Below are 26,548 nucleotides of genomic sequence, written 5' to 3'. Positions count from 1 at the left end.
AGTGTGGAGTGTGATGTGTTCTGCCTGGCTCCTGGTGCCCATGGCTCTCTCGCCACCCCACCTCACCCCCCAGCTGATGCCACTCACGTCCCACCTATGAGCTCGAGGACATAGCCCTGCTATAAGAAGCCCCAGGCCAAGTCATCCAGACCTCAGGCAGCCTCTCTGTGGGGTTTCCTGCACCTCCCTTTCCTCTGCTTAAGCCAGAGGAAAGGGGTCAAGAACCTCAGGCTCCCCTTCTGCCTCGAGTGGGAGCCATCTGCCCCGCTAAGATATGTCGTAAGGTGCCTAACAATTACCCTGCCCCCTCCTTGGTCAGTCTTGCCACTGTGGCTCTGAGGGGCAAGGCACTGTGACAGCAGGGGCTCTACCACTGAGGCCAGGAGCTCGGTTCCCTTGCTGGTCCCCGCTTACATGTAGAAAGAACCCCTTTACCTCCCTCCTCGGCATCCTCATTTGTAAGCGGAGTCCAAGTCGTCTAACTCTTGGGGCTGTTGTGAGATCTGATAATAGATGCTGACGAAGTTGCTCAGAAGATGATAAAGCAGGCTAGGTGTTTAAATGTTTCTTTTATTTTTGATGTTTGATGACTTAAGGTTTTTTTCCTACTTATAAAAGTCATATATATATATATATATATATATATATAGCAAAATTTTTGGAAAGTGCAGAAAAGGATAAGGAAAAAATTTTACATAAGCTAACCCTCCCCACCCCCGAGCAACCCAGAAGTCACTTTTGGTTTATTTCTTTCTTCCTTTTTTTAAGCAATTTTTAACTCAGTGTAACATAAGCATTTTCCCACATTATCAAAAAGTCTTCTTAGACATAATACGTAATGGCAATGGACATTTTTGAGCATAAAGCTTTTTATGTGTTTTGGGTTACTTTTACAGGATAACTGCCCAGACTCAGATCACTGGGTTAAAGGGTATGAATATTTTAAGACTCTTGATGTATATATTGTAGCTATTGTTATCCCTTTCTCCTGGGGTTAGAAACTGAAGCTCAGAAATTGAAATCATGTGTCCTAATTCACACAGGTCATCCGAGGCAGCGCCGGGACAAAAACATTGGGCAGAACAGTACACATTCTGTGATCTGTGCTCAACAACTCAGCACAGGAGAGAAGGCTGTCTGTCCTGCAGAACATCTGATCTGATACACTGAAGAGGACACACACCCTGGGGGTGATCAAATACAGAACAAAGGCTGGTGCACAGAAAAATCAGCCCGGAGGTTGGGACACCTGGGTTCTACTGGGGACTCATCTGCTAACTCCATCACCCTGTGTACGTCTCTTTGGCCTCGGCTTCCTCCTTGCAGGAGGAGGGGTTTGGACTGGGTCTAACACATTGCCCCTATGCCCGCATACATCACTCCCAAAACAAAATCAGAAACATTTTGGTTTTGTTTTTGCATAAAAAGACCAAAGATAATCCAGTTGCTCCAGCTCGGTGTAACTGTTTCCTCTGTTGGCCATAAAACCCATCCAGCTGGATGCCAAAGCAGGCAGGTCGGGGTTAACGAGACAGCCAGCTCCAGAGAACATGCCGCAAGCCGGAATCTGCCAGCAAGTGACAGGAGAATGCAATCCTTTCAAGATCAAGTCAGATGGTCGGAAACACAGCTCAGCAGCGGGTCTCAGCACCAGGCTCCGCTGTAAAGAGATCCCACGAGTTCTGGCCCTTGGGATGGAGGGCATCAGCACTGGTGGTCCAGGGTGCCAGGCTATTGGCTGTCGCTGTGTGTGCACAAGTGTGCTGATGGATAGCCACCCAGTGTGCTCAGGGCATAGCTAACGGTGCTCTGGGTTGTCTTCCCAAGTGACCAGGGACTTGGGAGACAACATCAGCAGCTGTGAAACCAGGGCCGACAGAACAAGGTGGGTGGGGCAGCTGTTTATCAGATGCTAACATGAGACTGTAGTTTCCCAGGACTCATAGACAAGCACCTCTGTCCTGGGTGTAGTCTGTGGGATCTGTGGGAAACAGGGCGCTCCTCCACCCACATCTCTGTCTGACTCCCAGTACTGGGCTAACGGATGGGAGGATACATACATACTGCACAACATTTCTGACCCTGGAGGGAGATCTGTCTCATCTCTCTCAGAAAGGAGAACGGCGAATTCAGGGAAGAAACCCAGGAAGAGGCTGGATGGTCTGTGTGAAAATGCACACGCAGAGTGTCAGGAAGACAAGTCGCTGACACAGAACAAACTGTGGAATGTGTGACTTACATAAGTGAAAGCACATATACACAAAAGAACACACCTTTTGCCAGAGCATATTCAAGTAAAAAGATAAAATGGTGGTCTCTGGGTAAAGAAAGGGAATAGACGGGGGGCCAGGGATAATCTCCTATCATCCAATTAGGAATAAACTGAGGAATAACGTTAACTCAGCCCTGTGGACTTCAGGTCCAAAGGTTTTTAAAAAGAAAAGGAAGAAAAAGAGACCAAAGTAAGCCAAACCCAGGAGATGTTGGTAAGAGTGGCTTTGGAAGGGCTATGAGTTTGCTTTTAGGAAAGGAGATGGTCATTTGAATCCACATGGGACAGAGGAGCTCAGGCCACCTTTAGTTCTCAACCTTGGACACACCTTTGAGCTATCAGGGGAGCTTTTAGAAGACACTGGACACCTGCCTTAGTTGGCTTGGGGTGAGCCCAGGTGTGATATGGAAGAAGATCTGGCTGGAGCAGCCAGTGAGGACAGCGCTGAAGTATCCCTCACGTGCCTTTGGGCTCTGACATTCAGGATACACAGGAAGGAAGGGCTTCCCAAGAGCCAGAGGAAGAAGCATTTTTGGAGAGGAAGGGTCAGCTGTGGCCCGAGAAGAGGGGTGACTCACAGTGAGGCTCTGTTTTGGAAGGGGGAGTAGAGGAGACACCAGAGCGGGGAGAGGTATCCAGTGGAAGCCTGGGGTCGGGGAGGGGAGATGGCAGGGTCAGAGGCAGGGGTAGGGAGCAGGGTGAGGGTGATCCCTGTGGCTGACCCCCTCGTGTTACAGAGAACAAAGACTGTGAAAAGAAAGCAACTTCTCCAGAGATGGGGTTCCCACACAGGTATCCCCATCCACTGCTCTTTCTGGGGCTCTTTCCACTGTCCCTGGAGTCCCCGGCTGCTGCGGCCAAGTCTCCCCCATCTCCCAATGCCCATAACAGAAGCGGGGGAGAAGCCGCCTCAGAGCAAGTGATTTGAGCTTCTTGAGAAAAAAACTAAATTAAAGAAGAGTTTAGAAAGGAATCTAACTAGTTATTATTGTTATTACTGTTTATTCCTTTCCCTTTCTCAAGTAACTGTTTTTCTTCATCGCCCTCTGAATTCAGATCTTTTCTTAATCCCTTCATTCTGGAGGCTCACTTGTTTTTACTGCTTTCAATGTTGCCAGCCAGGCTTCGCGACTGTCCTAACAATTCTTGCTTTCCTGAAGCTCTGATGGTCTGTTTGGTCGCCCTACTGAGAAAGGGAAATCTGTGGAGTGAGGGTCTGAGGGGGGAAGGCTGAGAACATTTAGTTTCAACCAGAATACATAGAGTGTCACGTGCCCACCAGGCAAAATGGTTTCACCTTTTCTCAATGATTACAGACAAGAAAAGTAAGCCAAAGAGAAGTTACATAAATTCTCGTTATTTGCAAGCTCCTATAGGGAGATTGGGTCTTACTCCTTTGTGCCCTACTGGGGCCCAGCCCAGTAGCAGCACATGGCTGCTGGATGTTCATCAAATCCTCACTGAAGCGAGTGGTCCAGTTGAGAGCTGCCCCAGGCCTTCCGACTTACAGCTCAGCACTGGAACCACGGGCGTAGAGCCACCCAGCCTCTGCAGGCCATCCTGGCTACACTTGGCCCTGGCCAGGTCTGCTGCATGCAGCCTTGATCTGGCACCGTGCTGGGCACACAACTTTCCATCAGGATGTGTTGGCAGAGAGTCCGCTATCGCGGTGGATGCTGTGAAGCATCCCAGAAGAATTCAGGGCTGAGAGGGGAATTAAAAGTCATCTAGTTTGAATGCCCACTTCCCTCCCTCCCTCTTCTCCTCCAAACCCACTCACCTGCCCTGCTTCTCTCCACTCGGACACACATACATTCTCCCACTGGCAGTTAGACCTGCAGATTCATTTCTAGTTCATAAATATTTATTTATTTGTTATTGCTAACGAGGAGAGATTACATGGAGAGGCCATGTGTAGGTTTCTAGCAAGAGGCCAGCTAAGATCCAGTTGACAGTCAACACTAATGACTAGACAAGTAAGCGGAGATACCTCCATACAATGTACTCCAACAGAGTTAGGAACAAAGTGCTACTAGAGCTCAAAGAGTGAGTGATGAATTATTAATGGTGGGGACATCAGGGAAGACTTTATTGAGGAGGTAGCAAGTGGGACAGGCCTGCAAGAATGGCTAGGCTCTGCACTTGCCCATGGGTATAATGAGGAGTTAGTCTAGACAAGCTATGACATGATCACGGTCACGGTGAACCTGAGACACCACGTTAACAGTAGTGAACCAGAGAAGTTCATGGCCCTGGAAGCCCTCAGGGTGCTCAGCAGGGTGGTGGAGCAGGATGAATGCCCAGTCATCGCGTGTCGTTCTCAAGCTCCGGGGACTTCGAACAAGGCATCCATACCCTGGCCAGCTTCCTCGTCTATCAGGGAAGGGCAGGAGACAAGGAAGGGCTTGGGCAAGTACTGTAGGAGGGATTAGATGCTGCTTTGCTGGATGTGGGGGAGATGGGCTTGATCTGCTGCCGCTTACTCACTGTAGGGCCTTGAGGTAGCGAGTCTCACTGAGTCGTGGTTTCCTCACCTGTATAGAGAGATGGCAATCTCTGTACCACCTTGCCTGTGTTTATCCATGAAAACAGAGATGGCCGCTGTGACGACCACTGGCACCAGCCGCTCAGGGTGCCCGGCACTGCCCTGAGCATGTCTCTCTGCCCCATCCTTTAATGGCTTCTCGCTGAAGTACGTGTTTGTTCCAGTGACTCACCTGTGTAAGAAACCACTGCCGAGACCGTGTTGGGGATGACATAAAATAAGCATTACCTTGCTGATGGTGAGAGTTAGGGACTTAAACAAGGCTTGGCCAGGGTGGCTTATCTCCACTCCAGAATATCTGGGGCCTTATCTGAGAAGATATGAAGACGAGGGGGTGGGAGGAGTTACTCAACAGCTGGGGCTGGAGGTATCTGGAGTTCTCTTCACTAATATGTCTAGTAATTGATCCTGACCATCAGTGGGGTCTTCAGCTGGGTGGTTGCCAGAACACCTACGCATGGCCTCTCTGTGTGAGTTTGGGCCTCTTCAGAGCGTGGTGACTGGGTTCTAAGAGAAAGTAGCCCGAGAGAGAAAAATGGAGGTGCATGGAATTTTTATGGCCTAGTCTTGGAATTTTGGAATTTACATGACACCCCTTCTGCCGTACTCTAGGGGTTGAGGCAGTCTTGTCCAGGCTCAAGAGGAATGGGTGGCACTCAATGGGAGGGCTGCCAAACTCACATTTCAAGAAGAGCATGCAGGCTGGACATGTGGCAGCAATCCTTGAAAAATAAAATGTACCCCAACATCGCTCGAGCTGGCACTCAAAGCCCCTGCCGTATCCTCCCAATGGCATCTCCTGTTACCTCTCAGCATGAACCCCACTCCAGGCAGGCCAGCCTCCTCATGGTACCCAGAAAATGCCATACTCATCCCAGCCTGCGAGGTTCGAGCCTTGTGCGCTCACACCTCACTCTGCTCCCTCTGATTTTTCAAGTCCTATCTCCCCAGGGATTCAGGATCCTGGTGTATTTGAACAACACTTAAGATGAAAAAGGAAGACTCTTAGCAAGCATAGTTCCTGGAGTCTTCTTTATTGCTCGAGAGTGAAGGCTGCTTCTTTCTTAGAATAAATAAAAATTCTACCGCACTGAGAATGATTGGTTCTGAAAACATCCACCAAGCACAGGCATGGGTCCTCTTCAGCTGTAATCATTGCACACATACTTAACAAAATGCATCTTCGTCTCTCCCAGACAGAAATAATGACTCTCATAAAGTCAGCTTGTTTTAAACCAACAAATGGTGTGGCTGACAATAGAAGTGTAAATATGGTTATAGTTAATGGATTTTATTCAGCCTTGCTCCATTTCAGCTCTTCAGACTGATGACTAATAAAGAGCTGGCCAGCATCACTCACTAATCGCCTCCAATTAAATCAGGGGCCAGGCCCCGCCTCCTGTGCAGACCCCAGTCCCTGGGAGTTCCTGGCATCTAATAGTGCCCAGGAAACTCTCCCTGGCTGCTTGGTAGAAAAACAGAAACACACAAGGCAGCCAAACCAGGCAGTTCCTCTACATCCCAGCTGGAGAGGGGTGCCCTCACTGAGCATGACCACAGCGACTACCAGTGGGCGGAGCTTTACACCATACTAGAAGCTTTCGCATCCTTTCCTCACTCACGATCTGGTGAGGCACAGAGCGAAGGTATTGTTGTCTCCATTTTTCTGATGAGCAAGAGGCAACTTATAGAGGTAAAGGGGCTTTTTTTTTGCAGAATCAATGGCTCCCATGAAAGGAACAAGGAATTCATGCTAAGTGTTTTCCTTCCCCAGTCCAGATTCTTTTCTATTGCACTGCTTCCAGTTCAGCTGGCTCATTCACTCATTCACTTATTCATTCACTGACCGATTTGCCAAATGCTTAATAAGCACATACTTTACACACAGGGTGGCATAGGCCCTAGGGAAACAGTGGTGAGCAAAGCGACGTCCCTGCTTTTATCGAGCCTGTGGTCAGGAGCGAGAGACAGCAGTAAGTACCTAAACAATTATATAAATAAAAGAACTTGACAGAATGGCAAATGCTATAAAGAAATAGAACAGAGTAATGGGATAGAGAATGGTCAGGGAGGTAAAGATGGGGCCCTTTATCGGGATTGTCAGGGAAGCCTTCCCTAGGAAGATGATGCTAGAGCTGGAACCATAATGATGACAAGGGCCAGGCATTTAGAGATCTGAGGGGTAGAGTCCCAGGAGGCAGTTACAGCAGGTGCAAACGTCCTGAGGCAGGACTGCAATAGGCTGGTTATGTTAGAGTGATAGAAAGCCCAGTTGGGCTGGAGCATCTTGAGCAATGGGAAAAATGGAAGTGACCAGAAGGTGTAGGGCCTTATAGGCCAAAGTATAGCCTGAGTCAGGCACTATACTAGATGCTGTGGTATGGTGGTGAAGAAATGGGCAACCAGGAACAGCCAGCCCAAGCCTCCATGAACCTCTAATGCCTGATGTCAATATTACACCCCTGCCCTCTGTGTCAAAGCAACCGTGGAACCACTCTAATCCTTTCACTGACAGGGTTGTCCTAGGGATATGGCTTTCATGGAAAGAATTAGTCAATCGAGATAAACTGGGGATTCCCACTAATTCCGATGGGTTCAATCTGCAACCTGCCCAGTCCCTTCTAGACTTTGCCTGTAGATCCTGGAATTGGAGGAGGAAATGCCTGGAATTCCATGACTGCTTCCCATGGTTCCCCCACCCTCTCCTACCATGTCCAGCCTGAAGTCAGAGCCACCCTGGCCAGCCTGAAAGGAGGATGTCAAGAAGCAAAAAAGCATCTCCAGCTGCCCAAATCCCTTTGCAGCATCAGATGGACAGACACACTGATGCGGGGTAAACCCTCTGGACTCTGCGTGAATGTAGTTGTTTCCCCAAATCGAAAAAAAATTCTCCTGAAATACAGGAAGCGTGGACAGGAGCCAACCCTGTTAAGGTAAGAATAACAGCTCACTCTGTGTGCTCTTCCCTTAGGAGCTATAACTGGGACCCAGCAACAGGTTATCTCCAAGTCATGACAAGGATGGGTAGGTAAGAGGGAAGGAAGACAGTCTTTCCTGACGATGCCCTTTCCCTCTTCCACCTTCCACTCTGGCCTAGTCACCCTTTCACACACACACACACTCTTTCCCAGTTTCATTCCAGCCCCTTTTCCTTGCTGTGAGTATGTACTGCCCCTCACCCAACCCTGTCCCTGCATCAAACCAAAGACCATGTTTACTCACAAGCCGACCTTCAGGAAAACACATCCTGGATTTGCTTCCTAAACTTCCTCTTATGCATAAAGAACACATCGTCCTTGCAAAGGCAGGACTGAGACCTAATATCCCATGCATCACCACATTACATGGTTACCATGAACCTGGACAGCCTGTAAGCAACCTTGCCGATGCCTCAGGGTCTGAAGTCATAGTCACTTCTGCTCTGGCTGACACATCCAGCTGACCTCACAAAGTTTCCTGTTGACTGAGGAGCATGTGACAGCTCTGTGAGGCCACCAGCCTGCCCAAAGGCAGCTCTCGACATGGCACTCCTTTACAAAGGAGCCAGTTGTGGGCAACATGGATGACCACCCCTGGGGGACAGATAGGCAAAATGTAGTGGGTAGACTTCATGCAGTACTATGCAGTGGTTAGTCATTGTCTAGAGGCACACACGGCGGGATGGATGGATCTTAAAACCATAGTGCCAAATAAGACATCGGAAGTGGAATGAGACAGAGAAAACCCAAAGTCATTTACATAAGTGAGAGCAACATGCCTTCCAAGCAGCTCAACAACAATGCACCTTGTATGAGAAAATGTACAAACAGAACAAAAGAGGTCAAGCATATTAAAATGTGTGGCTTATGGATGAGGAAATGGGACTAAATAAGTAAAACAGAGAGGGAATTTGTAGGGACCAATGATGACAACGTGTCATGAAGTGAAGAGCACGATTAACTCGATCCTCTCCTCTCGAAGTTATAAAACATCAAAAGGAAGGACACAGAAATCTCTGAGCTGGCCCAGGCTGAGATTCCCAACCTCAGCTGCCACTTCCCGCTCAGGTCAAACAGGAAGACCAGCTCCACACACAGCACTGCTGCTTCCTCGCCTTTGATGATGCTACCCCCGCCCCTACAGCCAGGTCCACCCCACCCTTTGAAGTCCAGCCCCTGCCACCTCCTCCAGAGATTCCCACCTCTGAGCAGCCACGCCCTTCCTCTGCACCACACTGCAGGCATGATCAGTGTGCCTGGGAGCTTGTCCTTATTAGTAGGCAGATGTGGTCCCAATGGAGTCCCAAAGGTTGCTCTTTTCAGGGGGGCAGTGCAACAGTGGCATGCTGTGCCTGTGGCATCTGCACACCTGGACTGCAAGTCATGCCTTCGAAGGACTTCCTGGAAAGAACTGACCCAGGAGGAGCCCTTTCTCCCCACAGAGATGCAATACTTTTCCATGAAATTCATCCCAAAGAGCAGGCACGCATGTTTGGTGAATGGCTAAAGGACAAGATTGCTCACACCAGCCCTTCTACAGTTAAGCCCTAGGCAATGGGCTCAAGCCAGCTCTCTGAGGTCTCCTTTCCTACCTTCCTGCAAGACTAAGGCATAGCCAGCTTACCTCTCCCCTTCGAAACTACGTCCATCCCTTTATCCTCTGGACCTCCTCTAAAGTTGAGCCTGACTGTGGAAGCCATTACCCTGTTATTCCTGATGCTCCACCCCTATCCTAGACACCAGGCTCTTAACCAGAACCCACCGAGAGTCCTATAAACATAAAGATGCTGGGGTTGGAAATGTCAAGAAGTAGTGAAATCTCCTTCCCTGGCTTCAGCATGTATGCATCAATAAACAAATATTTTTAAGTACCTGTTATATGCTTGGTACTAGTTTTAGCCCTGAGGATTGATGAAGATTCTCTCCTTAACTTCCTTGTCTCTTCACTGTCCAATTTTAGCAAGAATCCTACTAAGTCAGTTTAGCTAGAATCCCTCTTCCTCTTGGTGTCTAGTCAGGGTCCTCACTGTGATAAGTTTGATTTTTAATAAGAAATATGTATTTGGTCTTGCGTGCCATTTCTGGCACAGAGCACCTAAAACCCTTGGAATTTCCTAAGTGATAAGAGATATAAATATGCCTTAATATTCATTAAAAAAAAAACCTTTCAACCACACCTGAGTTGTTGCTAATGAGGTGATTGTTTAAATCACCTAAGGATAGGGGCTGATTGCCAGGGGAACTGACCTTGTGATTGAAGGGTGGGAACCACTGGGGAGGGGAGAGGGGCTGGAGGTTGAATCAGTCACCAATGGCCATTGGTTTAATCAGTCATGCTTATGAAGCCTCCATAAAAACCCAGAAGGACGGGAGCTTCCGGGTTGGTAAACACATGGGCATCCTGAGAGGGTTGGATCCAGAGAGGCATGGAAGATCTACTCCTTTTCCCCATGCCCTGCCCTACGCACCTCTTCCATCTGGCTGTCCCTGAGTTATATCCTTTTATAATAAACCGGCAATGTAGTAAGTAAAATGTTTCTCTGAGTTCTTTGAGCTACTCTAGCGAAGGAGGGGGTGTAGGAACCTCTGATTTATAGCCAGCCTGTCAGAAGCACAGTTGATACCCTGGACTTGTGATTGGCATCTGAAGTCAAGGGCAGTTTTGTGGGATGAGCCCTTAACCTGTGGAATCTGACGCTCTCTCCAGGTAGATGGTGTCAGAACTGAGTTGAATTGTAGGACACCCAGCTAGTGTAGAAGAATTGCTTGGGGTGGGGGGTGGGGGAACTCCACACACTGGAACTGGTGAGCAGAGCTGTATTCATCCTCCACCAGCTCCCAGCTGACATCTGATCACCACGGTCCACCTTGAGCAATAATCCTGTTAAGGTAGTTTAGCCAGAACCCCGCTTACAAGGCCCCATGTTTCCTCTTACTAATTTTCCATCCATTGATCTACACACTGCCCATCAGCTATAAATTCCCCCTCACCATGCTGTATTTGGAGTTGAGCCCAGTCTCTCTCCCCCACTGCAAAATCCCACCTTCGCCTATCGTGTTGGTCTCCCTGAATAAAGTCTGCCTTATCGCTCTTCAATGGTGTCACTGAATCATTTTTTCTTAACAGGATATGATGATTAGTAAAAGCAGGCTAGACCTGCCCTCATGGAGCTGATGGATAATGTATTACTTCCCACAGGAGGGGGCCGCTCCCACCCATTCTCAAAAAGAAGACGTGTGAATTTTGCCAAATTCCATTTCCATTCTCCTGGGGCCCGTGCAGTGTTGGCAGTAGAGGGGAGCTACTGGCTGGAGACCAGCTGCCTTGCGAGGCCCTGCCAGGACTGGTACAGAAGGGCTGACGTTTCTGTTCCCAGAGCCTGGCTCCCAAGCAGGATGGCATCTGCTCAGAGTCTGAAGCCTAGCACACTCCAATTGTCCTGTGGTCTTGTGGCACTTTCAACCTATCAACTGAATCTTTCTTAAAAAGCTAATCCTGCGTTTATTGGTTTTCTGCTCTGAACCGGCATCACTAGAATTTTCCTTACGGATGGAAGAGCTCAGAGAACCAGATCTGGATGTCTCTCCAGTGCCAGGACCTGAGTGAGAGAGGCTGGTGACATACTGAGGAAAAACTGGCCCGGTGCCCACCCCTACCACTCACCACCCCGTTTTCCTGAATGGCACCAGCCCCTTCTGAGCCCTTGGACAAGATGCTGGGGATCTCACCCCAATCAGATGTCACTACACTAACTGGCTGAGTGGCCACAGCCGAATCTCTCCCCTCTCTGGACCGATATCCTATCTAAGTGTTTCTTGAATAAGTGAAATCGCAGATGCAAAGGAAGTTTTCAAGCTTTGTGAAAATGTAAGGTCCTGTGAGAACACTCTGTACTTCCCACTCAATTTTGCTATAAACCTAAAACTTATCTAAAAAGTAAAGTCTATTAAAAACAAACAAGCAAACAAAAATGTTAGGCCCTACAATGAACCCTGGACAGAGAATGAAGCCCTAAGTTCTTATAAAAGTGCTGCACCTTTCTGTGTGGCTTTGGGAAGTATGGAAACTTTCTGAGCCTTGGTTCCCCTGTTCTACCCATTGTGGCTACTATAAGAATCAAATAAACTAATGGGTTTTTAAATATTGAGTTAATTATAGAGCACTGTCTCTCAGTGAGCACTTCTTGTTAATATCTGTCACTTACTAAAGAGACTGTACTGAAGGTTGACCAGCCAGTCCCAAGGTGGCAGAAATTTTGTAGCTCTTAGAGAGCACTAGGAAAATCTAAAGAAAGGATGGGCACTACAGACAGCACATTCAAAACTGAACAGCTTACAAATAATGAATGCTGGAGAGGGTGTGGAGAAAAGGGAACACTCTTGCATTGTTGGTGGGAATGTAAATTGATACAGCCACTATGGAGAACAGTATGGAGGTTCCTTAAAAAACTAAAAATAGAACTATCATATGACCCAGCAATCCCACTACTGGGCATATAGCCTAAGAAAACCATAATTCAAAAAGAGTCATGTACCACAATGTTCATTGCAGCTCTGTTTACAATAGCCAGGGCATGGAGGCAACCTAAGTGTCCATCGATAGATGAATGGATAAAGAAGATGTGGCACATATATACAATGGAGTATTACTCAGCCATAATAAGAGACGAAATTGAGTTATTTGTAGTGAGGTGGATGGACCTAGAGTCTGTCATACAGAGTGAAGTAAGTCAGAAATGGAAAAACAAATGCCGTATGCTAACACATATATGTGGAATCTAAAAAAAAAGTTCTGAAGAACCTAGGGGCAGGACAGGAATAAAGATGCAGAAGTCGAGAATGGACTTGAGGACACGGGGAGGGGGAAGGGTAAGCTGGGACGAAGTGAGAGAGCAGCACTGACATATATACACTACCAAATGTCAAATAGATAGCTAGTGGGAAGCAGCCGTATAGCACAGGGGGATCAGCTCTATTCTCTGTGACCACCTAGAGGGGTGGGATAGGGAGGGTGGGAGGGAGGCGCAAGAGGGAGGAGATATGGGGATATATGTAAACGTATAGTTGAGTCACTTTGTTATACAGCAGAAACTAACACACCATTGTAAAGCAATTATACTCCATTAAAGATGTTTTTAAAAAAAACTGAACAGGAGGAAGAGAAGGAGGAGGAGATGGAGAAAGAAAAGGAGATAAAGGAGGAGGAGAAACAGAAGGAGGAAGAGGAAGAGAAGGAGGAGAAGAAGTAGTAGAACAAGAAGCAGCAGCAATAGCAGGGAAAAAAAGAAAAAAAAAACAGAAGCAGCAGCAGGTGCCAACGCAGAAGGAGAAGAAACGGAGGAGATGCTGATGAAGCAGAAGTACAAACAGAGGAAGCAGAAGCAGAAGAAGAGGCAGAAGACGAGGAAGGAGGAGGAGGAGAGAAGGAGGAAGGAAGAGGCGTGGAAGTTGCCGGAGAAGAAGGAGGAGAAGTGGAAAAAGCCGAAGTCACGAAAGTATAAGCTGAAGCCAAAGCCACCGCCGCTGAAAAAGCTGGCGGGGGAGAAAGAAGGAAAAGTGGAAGCGGAAGGAGAGCGTAAGAGGCGGGAGCAGCCCAAGCAGAAAAGGAGCAGAAGCGGAAGTGAAAGAAACAGAGGAAGAGGAAGAAAAGAAAGGAGGAGGAAGCAGAGAGGGAGAGAGGGAGGAGAGAGAAGTAGTAGAAGGAGCCGTCGAGGAAGAAACAGCAGCAGAAGAAGAAGCAGAAGCAGGAAAAGCGCAGAAACTGAAGCCAGAGCAGCAGAAGCAGAAACCAGAGCGGCAGCGGCAGCAGCCGGGCCCGGGGCAGAGGTGCAGCATCCACCCAGGGGCAAGGATGAGAGGACGCAGGGCTGGCTGGGCACCGGCTGCTCCTCGAAGCCCAGTTTCCTTCTACAGCCAAAGAGGCAGGTAAACCAGTGACAGGCTCTTGCAGTTCTATTTCTTTGGGCCCTCAAGACAAGGCCAGGGACCGAGAAGAATTCCTTCATTCTCGTTTTTGTTCCCCAGACAAAAACGAGAATGAAGGAATGAACTTTGATCAAGCGCCTTCTGAGAACCGAGCAGAGACAAAGGAGACACAGTCCCTGCTTCCCATGAGCTCAGAGTCCGGGGCAGGGCAGTACTAGTGGTCAGAGGAGGGGCAGAGATCTTTCAGGTCCAGAATTTGGGAAATGAGGAAACGTCAGAGAGGCTTTAGAAAGAGGTGAGATTTGAGTTCTGAGTCAACAAGTGGAGATGGAATTTAATACATGGATTGGTGTGGGGAAGAAGGGCTCCTCTCCCAGGAAAGGGGTGCACCCAAGGCTCTAAGGTTCAGCCAGGCTGGTGGCCTGGATCAGATACCGGCCTTTCGCACCCGGGGCTGAGCACAGCAAGCTGCTGCCCGGGAAACAATTCCTCTCCCAGTCAAGAGGTCTGTGATACGGAGATCAGGCCTGTCATGGGACAATCTTCCTGCTGGGGGAGAGATGGTCATTTGGACTTGTCTCACCTCACTGACTAGAAGTGCCTGGGAGGTGACCAGAGGGACCTTGGTACTGAAGAGCAGACGCCTCCAGACCCTGGAGGATGAGCTCGAGGGGAGAGAGAGCAGGGACTGTCAGGAACCCTCCAGGGTCCCCCGTCCTCTGCAGGGTTTCTCCTTCCAGGAAGACTGAAGGCTTCAGTGTTGCCTCCAAATCTAGTGAAGAGATCCAGCCTGTCTCCAGAGCAGACCCTTCCCTGATTCCTCTCAGGAGCCAGATTCTCCATAGCTGCCCCAGCCTTTGAGCAAGGAGTGACCCAGAGTAAGTGAGAGTCAGGCTCTGTGAAGGTCCAGCAGAGAGTGGGGCCCCCTCAGACCTCCCCCATTCACCCCCAAGGACCCCAGCCCTCATTTCTTGAGTCCTGCTCCAGCCAGAGTCTATGAAGGTGTCCCTTCCTGAAAACCCATGGCAGTGTGACAATGAAGCCAACATGATGGGGCCATCACCTGGTGAGGCAGCATCTCGGTGGATGGTACAGACCCTTCTCCCCTCCCCTCAGGCTACCACAACCCCACCACGAGGGTGAGATAGAGGAAGTGTCTCTCATGTGTGTGTGTGTGTGTGTGTGTGTGTGTGTGTGTGAGAGAGAGAGTTGAGATGGGGAAAATTGGGGAGTTCCAGGCAGTGATGGGATCTGTCACAAGGGGAAATTCCAAGTGATAGCAAGAGTTGGGGTAAAACAGGAAAATCAGAGGGGATAAGGAAAGGACAGAGAGGAAATTCTTCAGCCTTGACAATACAAGGAAGCTTCCTAGGTCTGGTGAATATTAATTGAAAAATGCCCAGTGATGCATTTCTCTTCACAGCATCCAACAAAGTGCTGGGCGCTGGGGTGCTTGGAGCCCTGGCTTAGAAACCAGTTTGCCTCTCACAGCATTTGTAAGATGGTCCCTCTCTCCCCACATAGTTACTATATGTAAATGGCTTAGAGCAGTACCTGGCAGACAGTAAATGCTCAATAGCTCTTAGTTATTATGTTATTAAAGGAAGCATATTAAAAATGCCTATTAATTGATTAGAAAAATTATCTTAATACCTGAATGGGCAGCAAAAATTCTTGTTCTGAGCAGGTCAAAGTTGAAAGTATTTCAGGACTGAGGAGGCTATGTCCTTCAACATGAGGGAAATAAGAGGAATTAGGACCATTTTCTCAAACCAGTGTTGTCTTTGAATCCTATTTACTTTGGGTGAAACTAACACCACCAATAACCTTGTATCCACCTGGGTTGCCTCCAAGTTTGCAATTACAGTAAAGTAAAATCGGTAACTATTCAAGTCACTTAATGGCAGGCCTGGCTGTCCATCTCACCCCTCTCATGCTGGAATATCTTTGCAAAATGCTTTAAGAGCTACAGATAAAAGAAATTGTTATGGTGTAGGAGGACCAAGGCTCTGGGGCTTCTCTGAGTGAGAAATGAAGGAGGCCCGACTTCTGTGCCTTATGCAGCCATGATTCACGAAATCTCTCAACTCACCTTCCCAAGCCAGGTTTCCAATCCAACGTTTTCTTCATATGTTGCAACATCAATTGGCCTTGATGGTCAGCAAAGGGGACATCTCCTCTCAAACCTGTCTATTCTTCTCCATGTCCACCCCTACCACTCTGGCCAAGGCCACTCTTATGGCTCTTCTAGAGCCCAATGACCTTGATGGTCTCAGATCTGCAGCTGCCAGCAAGATCTTCTTATTTTTAAAAAAAAAATTTATTTGAGTGCAATTAATTTATAATATATTAGTTTCAGGTGTACAACATAATGATTCAATATTTTTATAGATTATACTCCATTTAAAGTTATCATAAAATATTGGCTATAGTCCCTTGCTGTACAATATACCCTTGTAGCTTATTTTCCTATACATGGTAGTTTTTCTGAATCCTTGACCCCTGTATTGCCCCTCCCCCTTCCCTCTCCCTACTGGTAACTACTAGCTTGATCTCTCTACCTCTGTGAGTCTGGTTCTGTTTTGTTATATACAGTCGTTTGTTGTATTTTTTAGATTCCACATATAAGTGATAACATACAGTGTTTATCTTTCTCTGTCTGACTTCACCAAGCTTAATACCCGCCAGGTCCGTCCGTGCTGTTTCAAATGGCAGAATTTCATTCTTTTTTTGACTGAGTAGTGTCCCGCTGTGAATGTGTGCATCACGTCTTCTTTATCCATTCACCTGTTGATAAATGCTTAAATTGCTTGCATATCTTGACTAATGTAAATAATGCTGCTGTGAACATTGGGGTGCATGTATCTTTTCAAATTAGTGTTTTTGTTTTCTTTGGATATATGGTACAGCCACTATGGAAAGCAGTATAAGTTTCCTCCAAAAACTAAAAATAGAACTACCATATGATTCAGCAATTCCACTCCTGGGTATATATCCAGAGAGATCTTTTTAAAATGCAAATATGGTGGCATTTTAGCCCCTCTCCCTTCCAATCAATCCTATGACCTTAGGCAAATCCCTTCCCACCTTGGGACTGGGAATCGTTAGAATGATACTGAGGAGTTCGGGCTACTTGGTTTCTCAGGGTCCTCCCCACTCGGTCTATGGTTTTCTGTTGCTGAGGGTACTGATTTCAGACTCCCCCGGCCTAAACAGACTTTGGACTAGCAGTGACATGGCAGGAGTGGAGGTGCGAATAAATCTCCCTAAAGAAACAAATTCTCCTGCTCGCTCTATTGTCAGAACATTTGTGCTTGAAAGTGGCCTTCACAACCAGAACCAAGGGAATTCTTTGTCGTCTGCAGTTTAATTATTGGTTCAGTTACTTAAATGAGTGACTTAAACTTTCCATTTCCTCTCCAGACATCCAGAAAGTGGGCATGAAGCACCACAGCATGTCCCAAAGGCATGATGTGTAGTCTATAGGTTAAAAATTTAACACAGGCAAGTCTTTCAAGTAAATCATTTACAACTGTTCGCGTTCTATTAAAGAATAAATAAGGACCTCTTGGGCACATTAGTTTTGGGGATTCCCTTTCTGCCCTAGGATATATTTCTTCTCTATTTAATTTTCATTCCTGCTAACTTCCATTCTTAGATCTCTAGAGTTAGAATACCTAACCTCCTTTTGCTTGGAACACAAAGTAATAATTATTCCCACTTTGTTTCCACAGTAACAGCCTGTGTCTCATATTTGCACACTTTATTCCCAAACATCATTTAAATGCAGCAGAGAAAAAATAGGGTAATTCAAGAGGATCAGATAAGAACCTGATTCTAGCCGCTCCCTGAACAAGACATTTTCTCTCAACAATTCAGAGGCTCTTGAAATTTGCACTTTCCCATACAACACTTTTCATGTGCCAGTGGAACAGCCTCTTTGTTGGAAACTCATTGCATGGGCACTTGCTCTTGTCAAATCTACCCTCCAAGAAGCCTGGCAGGCTGCCAGGGACCCCAGCCTCCACGGTTGACACTCTGGGTCAAGGATTTCTTTAGTGACTCAGAATCTGAGAACCTGAAGTTTGCAGCTGTGTCCCTTCTTGGAAGTTCTCTTTGCTGTGAGCATTACATGAGAAGCCATTGAAGTGCAAAGCAAGGTCCACGTGGATGACAGCTCTTCTACTGAAGTCACCCCCTGTCACTTCAAGGGCACCTGCTTTGCATTTAGTGCTCATCAAATAAGATTGAGAGAGTAAGCTCGTAGCCCCCTGGCCTGGTCCTAGGTTGTGAGCATCCTTAAGGGCACGAATTGAACACAGCACCTGCCATGTAATAATCTGTATTTCAAAGGATCAACGTCCTATCTAGATAATCCCCAGGCATTTTAGGTTGAGTCCCATCTTATTAGGCTCATAAAAGCTCTTCTACCTTAACTAATTTTGTTCCAGGTAACTTGTATAGAAAGCCTGAACACAAAGGAAAATTAAAAGAGCCCCAGAGTGGTGGTGTTCTCCATATTACCTTGAAAGTGATAGCCATTTAGATTTTAATCAGAGGAGTAACTGAAATTCTTAACATCTCCACTGCGCACTAGGGAAAACTGAGAATAGTTTCTTGTCCAAACCGGTTGGAAATCTCCGTTGCAAAATGTCTGTAGGACCACTATGATCTATGATATTGCCACACCTGGCCTCCTCCCAACACACACGAAACACTGACAAATTTCGTCTCTCAAGTCTGAATCATTCCTGACAGTGTACAATAGCTTTGCCATGTGTGGACCCTAAGATACAGAGAGGTGAAGTCACTCATGCCGGTCATGCAGTTAATTCGTGTGCTGGCTCTTAGCTGCCGTCTGAGATTACTCCATTACCAACTTGATTGATATTCGTGTCCCCAGTGGTAAAATGAGAGTTTTAGAGGGAAAAGAAGCATAAAGCAATTTTTTTTAAAAGAAAGAAGCTCAAGTGTTTGTTCCCAGGGTTCTCTCTTGGAACGTGGCTTTGGAAAATGGTTTAGTCAGCATTTTTCCTCCCAAATGATTTTTTTTTTTTTCCTTACCTCTACCTTTTCAGGTATTGGCAAAAATGGGAGGGAGTCTTAAAAGACTGGAAGTTCTTGGCTGCGTGTTATAGCCATCCTCAGAACAGAAAGCCCCGGTACCGTCTCAGTCTCTCCTGCCCCTCTCCTCCTCCCCTTTCTTTTCTTTCTCTTTCTCCCTTTCCCCCTACACCCATACACAAGATCATTCAGTCAGTGGAGGGACTTCGGGAGAAGAGAGAGGGAGAAGAGAGATAGGCCAGCAGACTTTTAGGTGCCTTTTCCATTCCCCTTTCAATGAACTGAAGTAAAACAGCTGTCTTCCTCGGCATGTGGCCCAGAGAGTCACCTGCTGACTCTGCGGATCTAGCCGCGGCTCTTTAGTTAATGCCAATTGCGGAGAGGCTAGAAGGAGCAGGAAATCTGTATTCCCACAGAGATGGATCCCTTGGTAATACACTGAGTTTCCATCTGTAAAACAGAGGAGATGAACACTTAAAACCTGAAGTGTTCTTTTCATAAAATTTGTTCTCTTTATAAAATAATAACAAAACAAAAAATTAAGAGCTATGCCCTAAAAGCATCCGTGAATTTCAAAACAGCACAAATCCTTTCAACGTTTTTCAAAAATCCTAAAAGTAATAGTCCACAGATACATTTACCCCGCCCGCCAGCTACCTGGAAATCTTATCAACAAAGAAGCTGAAGTAGGGTCAGTCAAAGAAGATACAGGGGGCCAGTCAGAGGCTAAAACAAACCCCACGGCTACATGGTACTATCCACGCTTCCATCACCAATCCCCTCAACACCCGCATTCTCCCTGAACTGCTCTCCCTCCCCCACCCATCTCTTTCTTAACTCAGTCGATTATTTAAGCTGATTTCAGTAAGCAAAAAACAAAGCCTCTGTCTTTCCAAGGTGGAGGGTAAGGGAGAGGGTAAGGGTAAGGGTAATCCTCACAAATACAGGATTCACTTTGTTAGCTTGTGGTGGTTGTGATAAGACTATGAACATTCCCAGATGAATGATTTAAAGCAACAAGAAAACAACAACAAAAACCTTAATCAAAGGGAGGTATCAACTGGGAAACAAGCATTGCATGTCTTTTGTGCATCTGTGCATCAACTCAGCCAACAAGAGCAGAGCACCACTGCTGTGCAGGCCCACAGTGAAGCCCCAGCGCATTCATTTAATGGTTGCCCTTAGGTAAGTTACTCCATCTTTCTAAACATCTGTTTCCTCATCTGTGAAATGGGGATAATAACAGTTCTTACCTCAAAATGTCACTGGGAGGACTAAATGCAATCATTCATACAAGAGTAATCAGTCAGTACATGGCACAATGTAAGTACCTAACACATGTTGATGATTATCATTTATCTTTTTCTTATCTTTGAGATATCATACAGGATATGGGACAGGAACAGGAAGTGGATGTCTATAAAGATTCTTGCAATAATGAAGACCACGTTCTAGCTCCTTTGAAATGGGTTCAATTAGTTTCTGAACATCAAGCTTCACTATCCTACAGGCTTCTGGGGAGATCTAAGGGAGCAAGAGTTCACCCCCTCTGTAGCTTTCGAAGAGAGATGTTTATCCTCACAATGACTGTCAGCAGTCCCTTACAGGGAAAGCTGGAGCTACATTAAGCGCATGCCTGTTGAGTTGCCTTCTTTTAGTCACATGGTCCGTGATAGAAAACTGGACTATCTAGACTTGGGAGGAGCCCTAGGGCCTGAGGGAAAGAAAATGTTTCCCTGCACCCAAGCAGCAATAGCTTCATAAGAAGGTGTCCACTCCTCTGTCTCCCAAGGAATTACAAGCAGAGCTCCAATCGCACCTCTGCCATGTCCTGTGGAAACCTGAGCGAGTTATTCATCTCCTCTGAGCGCATTATGCCCATCTGAAAAGCAGAGTTGATACTACCCGTCTTGGAGGGTTGTTGTAAGGACTAGAGATAATATATAATTTAAACATATGACACCATGTGCCCAGCACTTTACAGATACTCAATAAACAAGAGTGTCTGTTAGGCAAATTGCAATGGCGTGTGATCATTACTGGGTCAGAGAGAAGAATTCCCCCATGTGAATACTAAGAGGTATTTGACTAACACGAGTCTTGATTCATACTGGCCCAGAAATGAGGAGACCTGGGGCAAGTCACACAGCCTGAGTCTCAGGCTTCTCATATGAAAAAGAAGGGGCTGGACAAACCATCTCAGAGGCCATAGACTGCAGAGACTCAGACTGTGTGGTTCCAGGGTCTAGAACTCTGCTCCTGGGCTTGCTGAGTAACAAGAATATGACCAAAAGCATATATAGCATTTGGATATATGACCCAGCCATCCCACTCTCAGGTAAATATCCAGCAGAAAAGTGTACATGTGTTCAATAATGTGTGCAAGAACATTCATTGCAGACCTACTTGTAAAAGCTAGAAATGTCCAGTGACAGTAGAATGGATCAATAATTGTGGTATATTCAAACAATGGAATACTATACAGCCATGCGAATGAACAATGACTGCTACACACACACAGTGGATGGGTCACAGAAATAAACTGTTGCGTAAAAGAAGTCTGACATAGAAGAGTACGTACTGTTTGATTCCACTTATATGAAGTTCAAAAACAGGTAAAACGAATCCATGATGTTACGAGTCAAGACAGTGGTTACCATTGAGTAATGAGAAGGTATGAGGGAAGTTTCGGGACTGCTGGTAAGGCTCTGTTTATTGATGAAGGTATGTCTACTTTGAAAACACATTTGTGTGTGTGTGTGTGTGTGCACACGTGTGTGTGTGTGTGCACACGTGTGTGTGTGTATATACACACACATATATAATAGTTCAAGAAAAAGTTTACATTAAAAATATGCATAGGGCTTCCCTGGTGGCGCAGTGGTTGAGAGTCTGCCTGCCGATGCAGGGGACACGGGTTCGTGCCCCGGTCCAGGAAGATCCCACATGCCGCGAAGCGGCTGGGCCTGTGAGCCATGGCCGCTGGGCCTGCGTGTCCGCGACGGGAGAGGCCACAACAGTGAGAGGCCCGTGTACCGCAAAAAAATAATAAAGTAAAATAAAACAATGATCTCCACACTGCTATACCCAATGGTCAGTTCTCCAGTCGTCACCTTACTTGGCTCATAGCAGCATGTGACCTAGTTAATGATGACTTCCTCCTTGAAACCCTTTCTTTACTTGGCTACCAGGGCACTCTGCTGGCTTTCGTCCTACTTTACACCCTGCTCTTTCTCAATCTTTGCAGGTTCCTCATCTCTGGACCTCTATACCTTGAAGTTACCCCAAAGCTCAGTCTTTCTGAACATATTAGGTTCTGAACTATCTGAACTTCACTATCTGATCTCATTCAGCTCCATGTTTTTAAATTCCATCGATAAGCTGATGACTCCCAGATATATATCTGTGGCCCACATTTCCCCCTCTGGATTTTCAGACACACCTGTCCAACTGCCCACTTGGATATTTGATAGGCATCCCAAATTTCACCTATCCAGAACTGTCCCTAAAACCTGCTCCTCCCACAATCATCCTCATCTCCAGAATGGCAACTCCAGTTCCTCAGGTCACATGGTCATCCTGACTCTTCTCTCATACAGTGAAGTCAAACTGTGAGCATCACGGTGCTGAATGGTGGGAGATAAGAGGAGATGGGGTAGTAACATCACGTGCAGCTTTTTAAAGGACTGCTGAGTACAAGCCTGAGCATCAAGGTTGGGCATCGACCATTGTTCTTTGAAGCGGAGTGTGGCCTCTTGCACTGTATCCTTAAACACCTCCCAAACAGCAAAGGTCTTTTTTATGAATGAATGAAAATAGAATAAGCGGTAGTAGAGAGTGATTGTTCAGTCTTAAATGGAAAGCACTGTGCAGACCTTAGTTGGTCTCAAACAAAACGCTTCACCTTATTAGGGAACTTCTCAACTGGGACTCTTAGCCAAAGTTCACCCGGCTTTACACCACACACTGAATTTCCAATGTGGGCATAGAGTTGCTTAGAAAATAAGGAGGACTTCCTGTGACTGGTGTAAGGCCTATTTGCTCTTGTCTTTCCTAAAAAGGGTCTAAGATAATCATAGCAAATGCTCGGCATTCATGCTTCCTTTCCCTCCTCTTGCATTCTCTAAGACATTGCTAATCAGTCTTGGTACTCTTTCCCTCTGAACGTGGATTTGACTTCAGAACAATTTTTAACCCAGTAGCCCAAGCAGTCACTACCAATGGATCTATCACTTTTGGCAAACAAGTTTAAGCCTAATTGGCCTCTCTTGTCTGGTCCTTGCTAAGTGTTTGTATAGTCACATACACACGCTCAAAACCAAAAAGAGATGACAGCAGTGGTGCTATGCCATGAAAGCTAGATTCAAACCCATCCACCTCCAGGGAGTTGAGTATTTCCACCCCACAATCATCCCTCCCTTAAATGTCCACATAGCACCTACTAGTTCATGTGAGGATGGGCAATTCCCACCTTTTACCAAGGTATACTCCTGAAAATCATATTATATAAGTGGATTATGTTTTCTTATAACAATAGAGTACATGGAGGTTGTGTTTCTAATTAAAAACTTGGCAGCAAATAAATCACAAAGATGATCAACAATGTCATAAATTATCAAACAATAGCCTCCTATGATTAATTCAAGTGTGAAACTTTTAAGTCCCTTAAAATAGGCCTAAGTATGTATGTCGATTAGTCAGTGTTTATAAAGTACTCAAATACCACGTAAGAACACCTAACTCTCCTGAATCATCCGTTTAACCCATCTAAAATGAATATAGGAACTTCACTAAATGGTAATTAACTTTTTAACTGAAAGGACTGGGTTTGCCTTCTTAATAATTAAGAAGCCTTTGAGGGGTAATTTGGATGATCTAGATTTCTTTGGAAGAGAAGAGAAGCTGCCAAGGGAAATCTGAACCATGGCTATTTTTCTAAAAGAGACGCCATTGGCCAATGTTTCTTGAAGCCTGCTCTGTGCTAGGTATTGTGCTGAAGGCGCCAATAAACAAAATGATTCAAACTCATTTCATTGACCTCAGAGCTGCACTTGTGGGAGGGCCCATTCTTTACAAAATAGCTGTTGCATTGTTTAAATATTTGAGGACCTTACTATAGAGTCTGATTGCATCCTGGATGTTGACTTTTTGTTTATCTTATTCTCTCTCTTCATTATATATTTTAATGTTTTTACTAATTTTTCTTAATTTACTGTAACCATTGGAAAATGTCACCCAATGGCTGGAATCTACAGGTACTTATGCCACTACTTCTCAACCCTAACTGCACTTCAGAATCATCCAGGGGAACTTTTAGAAATGTTGATGCCCAGTGGCAACCTAGACTAGTTAAATCAGAATCTCTGGGATGAGACCCAGTCATCAGTACTTTTTAAAGTTTCTGGGCTCTTCCAATGTGCCCAGTCAAACAACATGTCAGGCTTTCTTCCCTAAATAGAAGTAGGCAGGTATCCCTCATTGCCACTCAATAAATATGTGTCCATGCCTGAAGCAGGACTCTCAATGCTATTGGATTTAGTCAGCTCAGTTCTCTGGGAAGAGCATTTGTTTCTCTAAAATAAAAGTGGATTCTGGTCTCCAGTTTTCAGTTGTTATGGTGATCAGGTAGCTAGAGAAAAGCCTTCATGAATGTTGCCTATTCTTGACTTCCAGAAACTGTCATATACCGTTTGGGTTTCTTTTTCTCACCACTTGATGAAATGGGAGGGAGACCGTCTGGAGAACACTTAACCCACATCAAGACCTCAATCTAAGGGTCTCTGAGAAAGAAAGTTTGGAATGAATGTCAGTCCAAATTCCATCTCAAATTCCATTATTTATTACTTTTAAAGGGCTGCTGTAACAAAGTACCATAAACTAGGTAGCTTAAACCAACAGAAATTTATTCTTTCACAGTTGTGGAGGTTAGAAGTCCAAAATCAAGGGATCAGCAGGAACATGCTTTCCCTGAAGGCTCTAGGGAAGAATCCTTCCTTGCCTCTTCCTCGCTTATGGTTGCTGGCAATCCTTGGCACTCCTTGGCTTACATCTGCGCAACCCCAGTCTCTGCCTCTGCTATCACATGGCCTTCTCCCTGTGTCTCTGTGTGTCTCTCTCCTTCTAAGGACACCAGCCATTGAATGTATAACCCACCTTCATCCAGTATGACCTCAACTTAACTTGATTACATCTGCAAAGACCCTATTTCCAAATAAGATCACATTCACAGGTTCCAGGAGGACACAAATTGGGTGGGGGGGGGACACTACAGAACCCAGAACAGCTCATATACTACTTGTGGGTATTCTTGTTCTTCATTCTTAGGATGCAGGTGGTAGAAACATTTATCACATTCTACCTGTAAGTCTAGTTAGATACTTAATCTTTCTCTAGAGTTTTAGAAAGAAAGCCATCTGCCCATAGTTAAAGGAAAACAATTTGGCTAATTAGGTTGGCCTTTTAAGTGTTATCAATACAGAGGGATGAAAAAGGCAGGTATTATGCTTTTGTTTTTTTAGACTTTATTCCACATTTTTAGCCATTTTTCTGGTTCCATACGTGTTCAGAAATAGGAAATATGTAATATTTAAAGTGTAATGAATTCATTTTTTTTCCTAATGAAGCTTGACAGACTATATAACAAACACACACAAAGGAACTGAACTGCGAACTCCTTTTATTGTTCAAATATAATGTTGTAACTATTCAATTAGATGGCCCCAGGAAGCTCAAAGGGGAGCCCAGGCTGCTAGTGAGACTGTAGGAATTCCTATGAGATAATCATTTAACACCAGTTCCTTCTACTTCATCAGCAACTTCCTTTTACAAAACCTGAGGCAGGTTTTAGCCAGATCTATTGCTTATATTGCTCTTCAGCCCCACACTCCAGGTGTGTTTGCAAAATTAAACTGTGTTAGACTTTGAGTATGAGAAGAGGCATTTAGAAAACCCCCAAAGTCCCCAAGGTTCCTGGGCTGACGTAGAGGTCTGGGTTTGGGAATTCACTATTCCCTCTCCCATTTCTTCCTGTCATTTGAGCTGTCACCTTGGAGACGTCACAGCCCGTACATGCTTCCTTCTGTGAAATGAGGCTCATGATCATTGGCTCTGAAACATCAGGGAAGCTGGCAGAGCAGCCAGGAGATGTTAACTTATTTTCACCCACAAGTTGCACCAGCTCTGTGCTCAGAAAGGCAGACACGACAGCAGCTCAGGGTTGGAAACTAGATAGCAGTAAAGAGTAAACAAACAAGGATGCAAGCTCTGGAGTTGGACTGGCTGGGTTCAAGTCTTAGAACCATTGTCGGGGTGGGGGTAAGATACTTAACTTCTCTAAGACTGTTTACTCATCTGTAAAAAGAGGATAATGACAGCGCCTGCTTCCTGGAGTTATGCGGAAGTAATGTGATAGTGAATGAAGCATGGTGCCCAGCACATAGTAAGTGCTCATCAAATTCTAGCTCTTATTAACTTGAGTACAAATTCCACTGAATGTTCATGGTTGCCTAGATCAGAATCTTGAGAGGTCATGTTCAGGCTTAATGGGAAGGAATGGCTGATAGATCTGTGATGTCTACCCGGGATGTAGAAAGGCGAGTGGGTCTACTGGAGCCACACATCTGCCATTCCTGTAGGGACATATCGAATTCATCTCTGTCTTTCCATGAACCCTTTCCAGGACCATCCACATGAAAGGTACTCAGCATATATGCAGAGAAATAAATAATTTGCTAGTGCTTCTTGCCATAGTGGTGTAAGGCAGGA

Source organism: Phocoena phocoena, chromosome 4 (genome assembly GCF_963924675.1).
Source record: "Phocoena phocoena chromosome 4, mPhoPho1.1, whole genome shotgun sequence".
Classification (NCBI taxonomy): Eukaryota; Metazoa; Chordata; class Mammalia; order Artiodactyla; family Phocoenidae; genus Phocoena; species Phocoena phocoena.
This window is presented reverse-complemented; position numbering follows the sequence as displayed.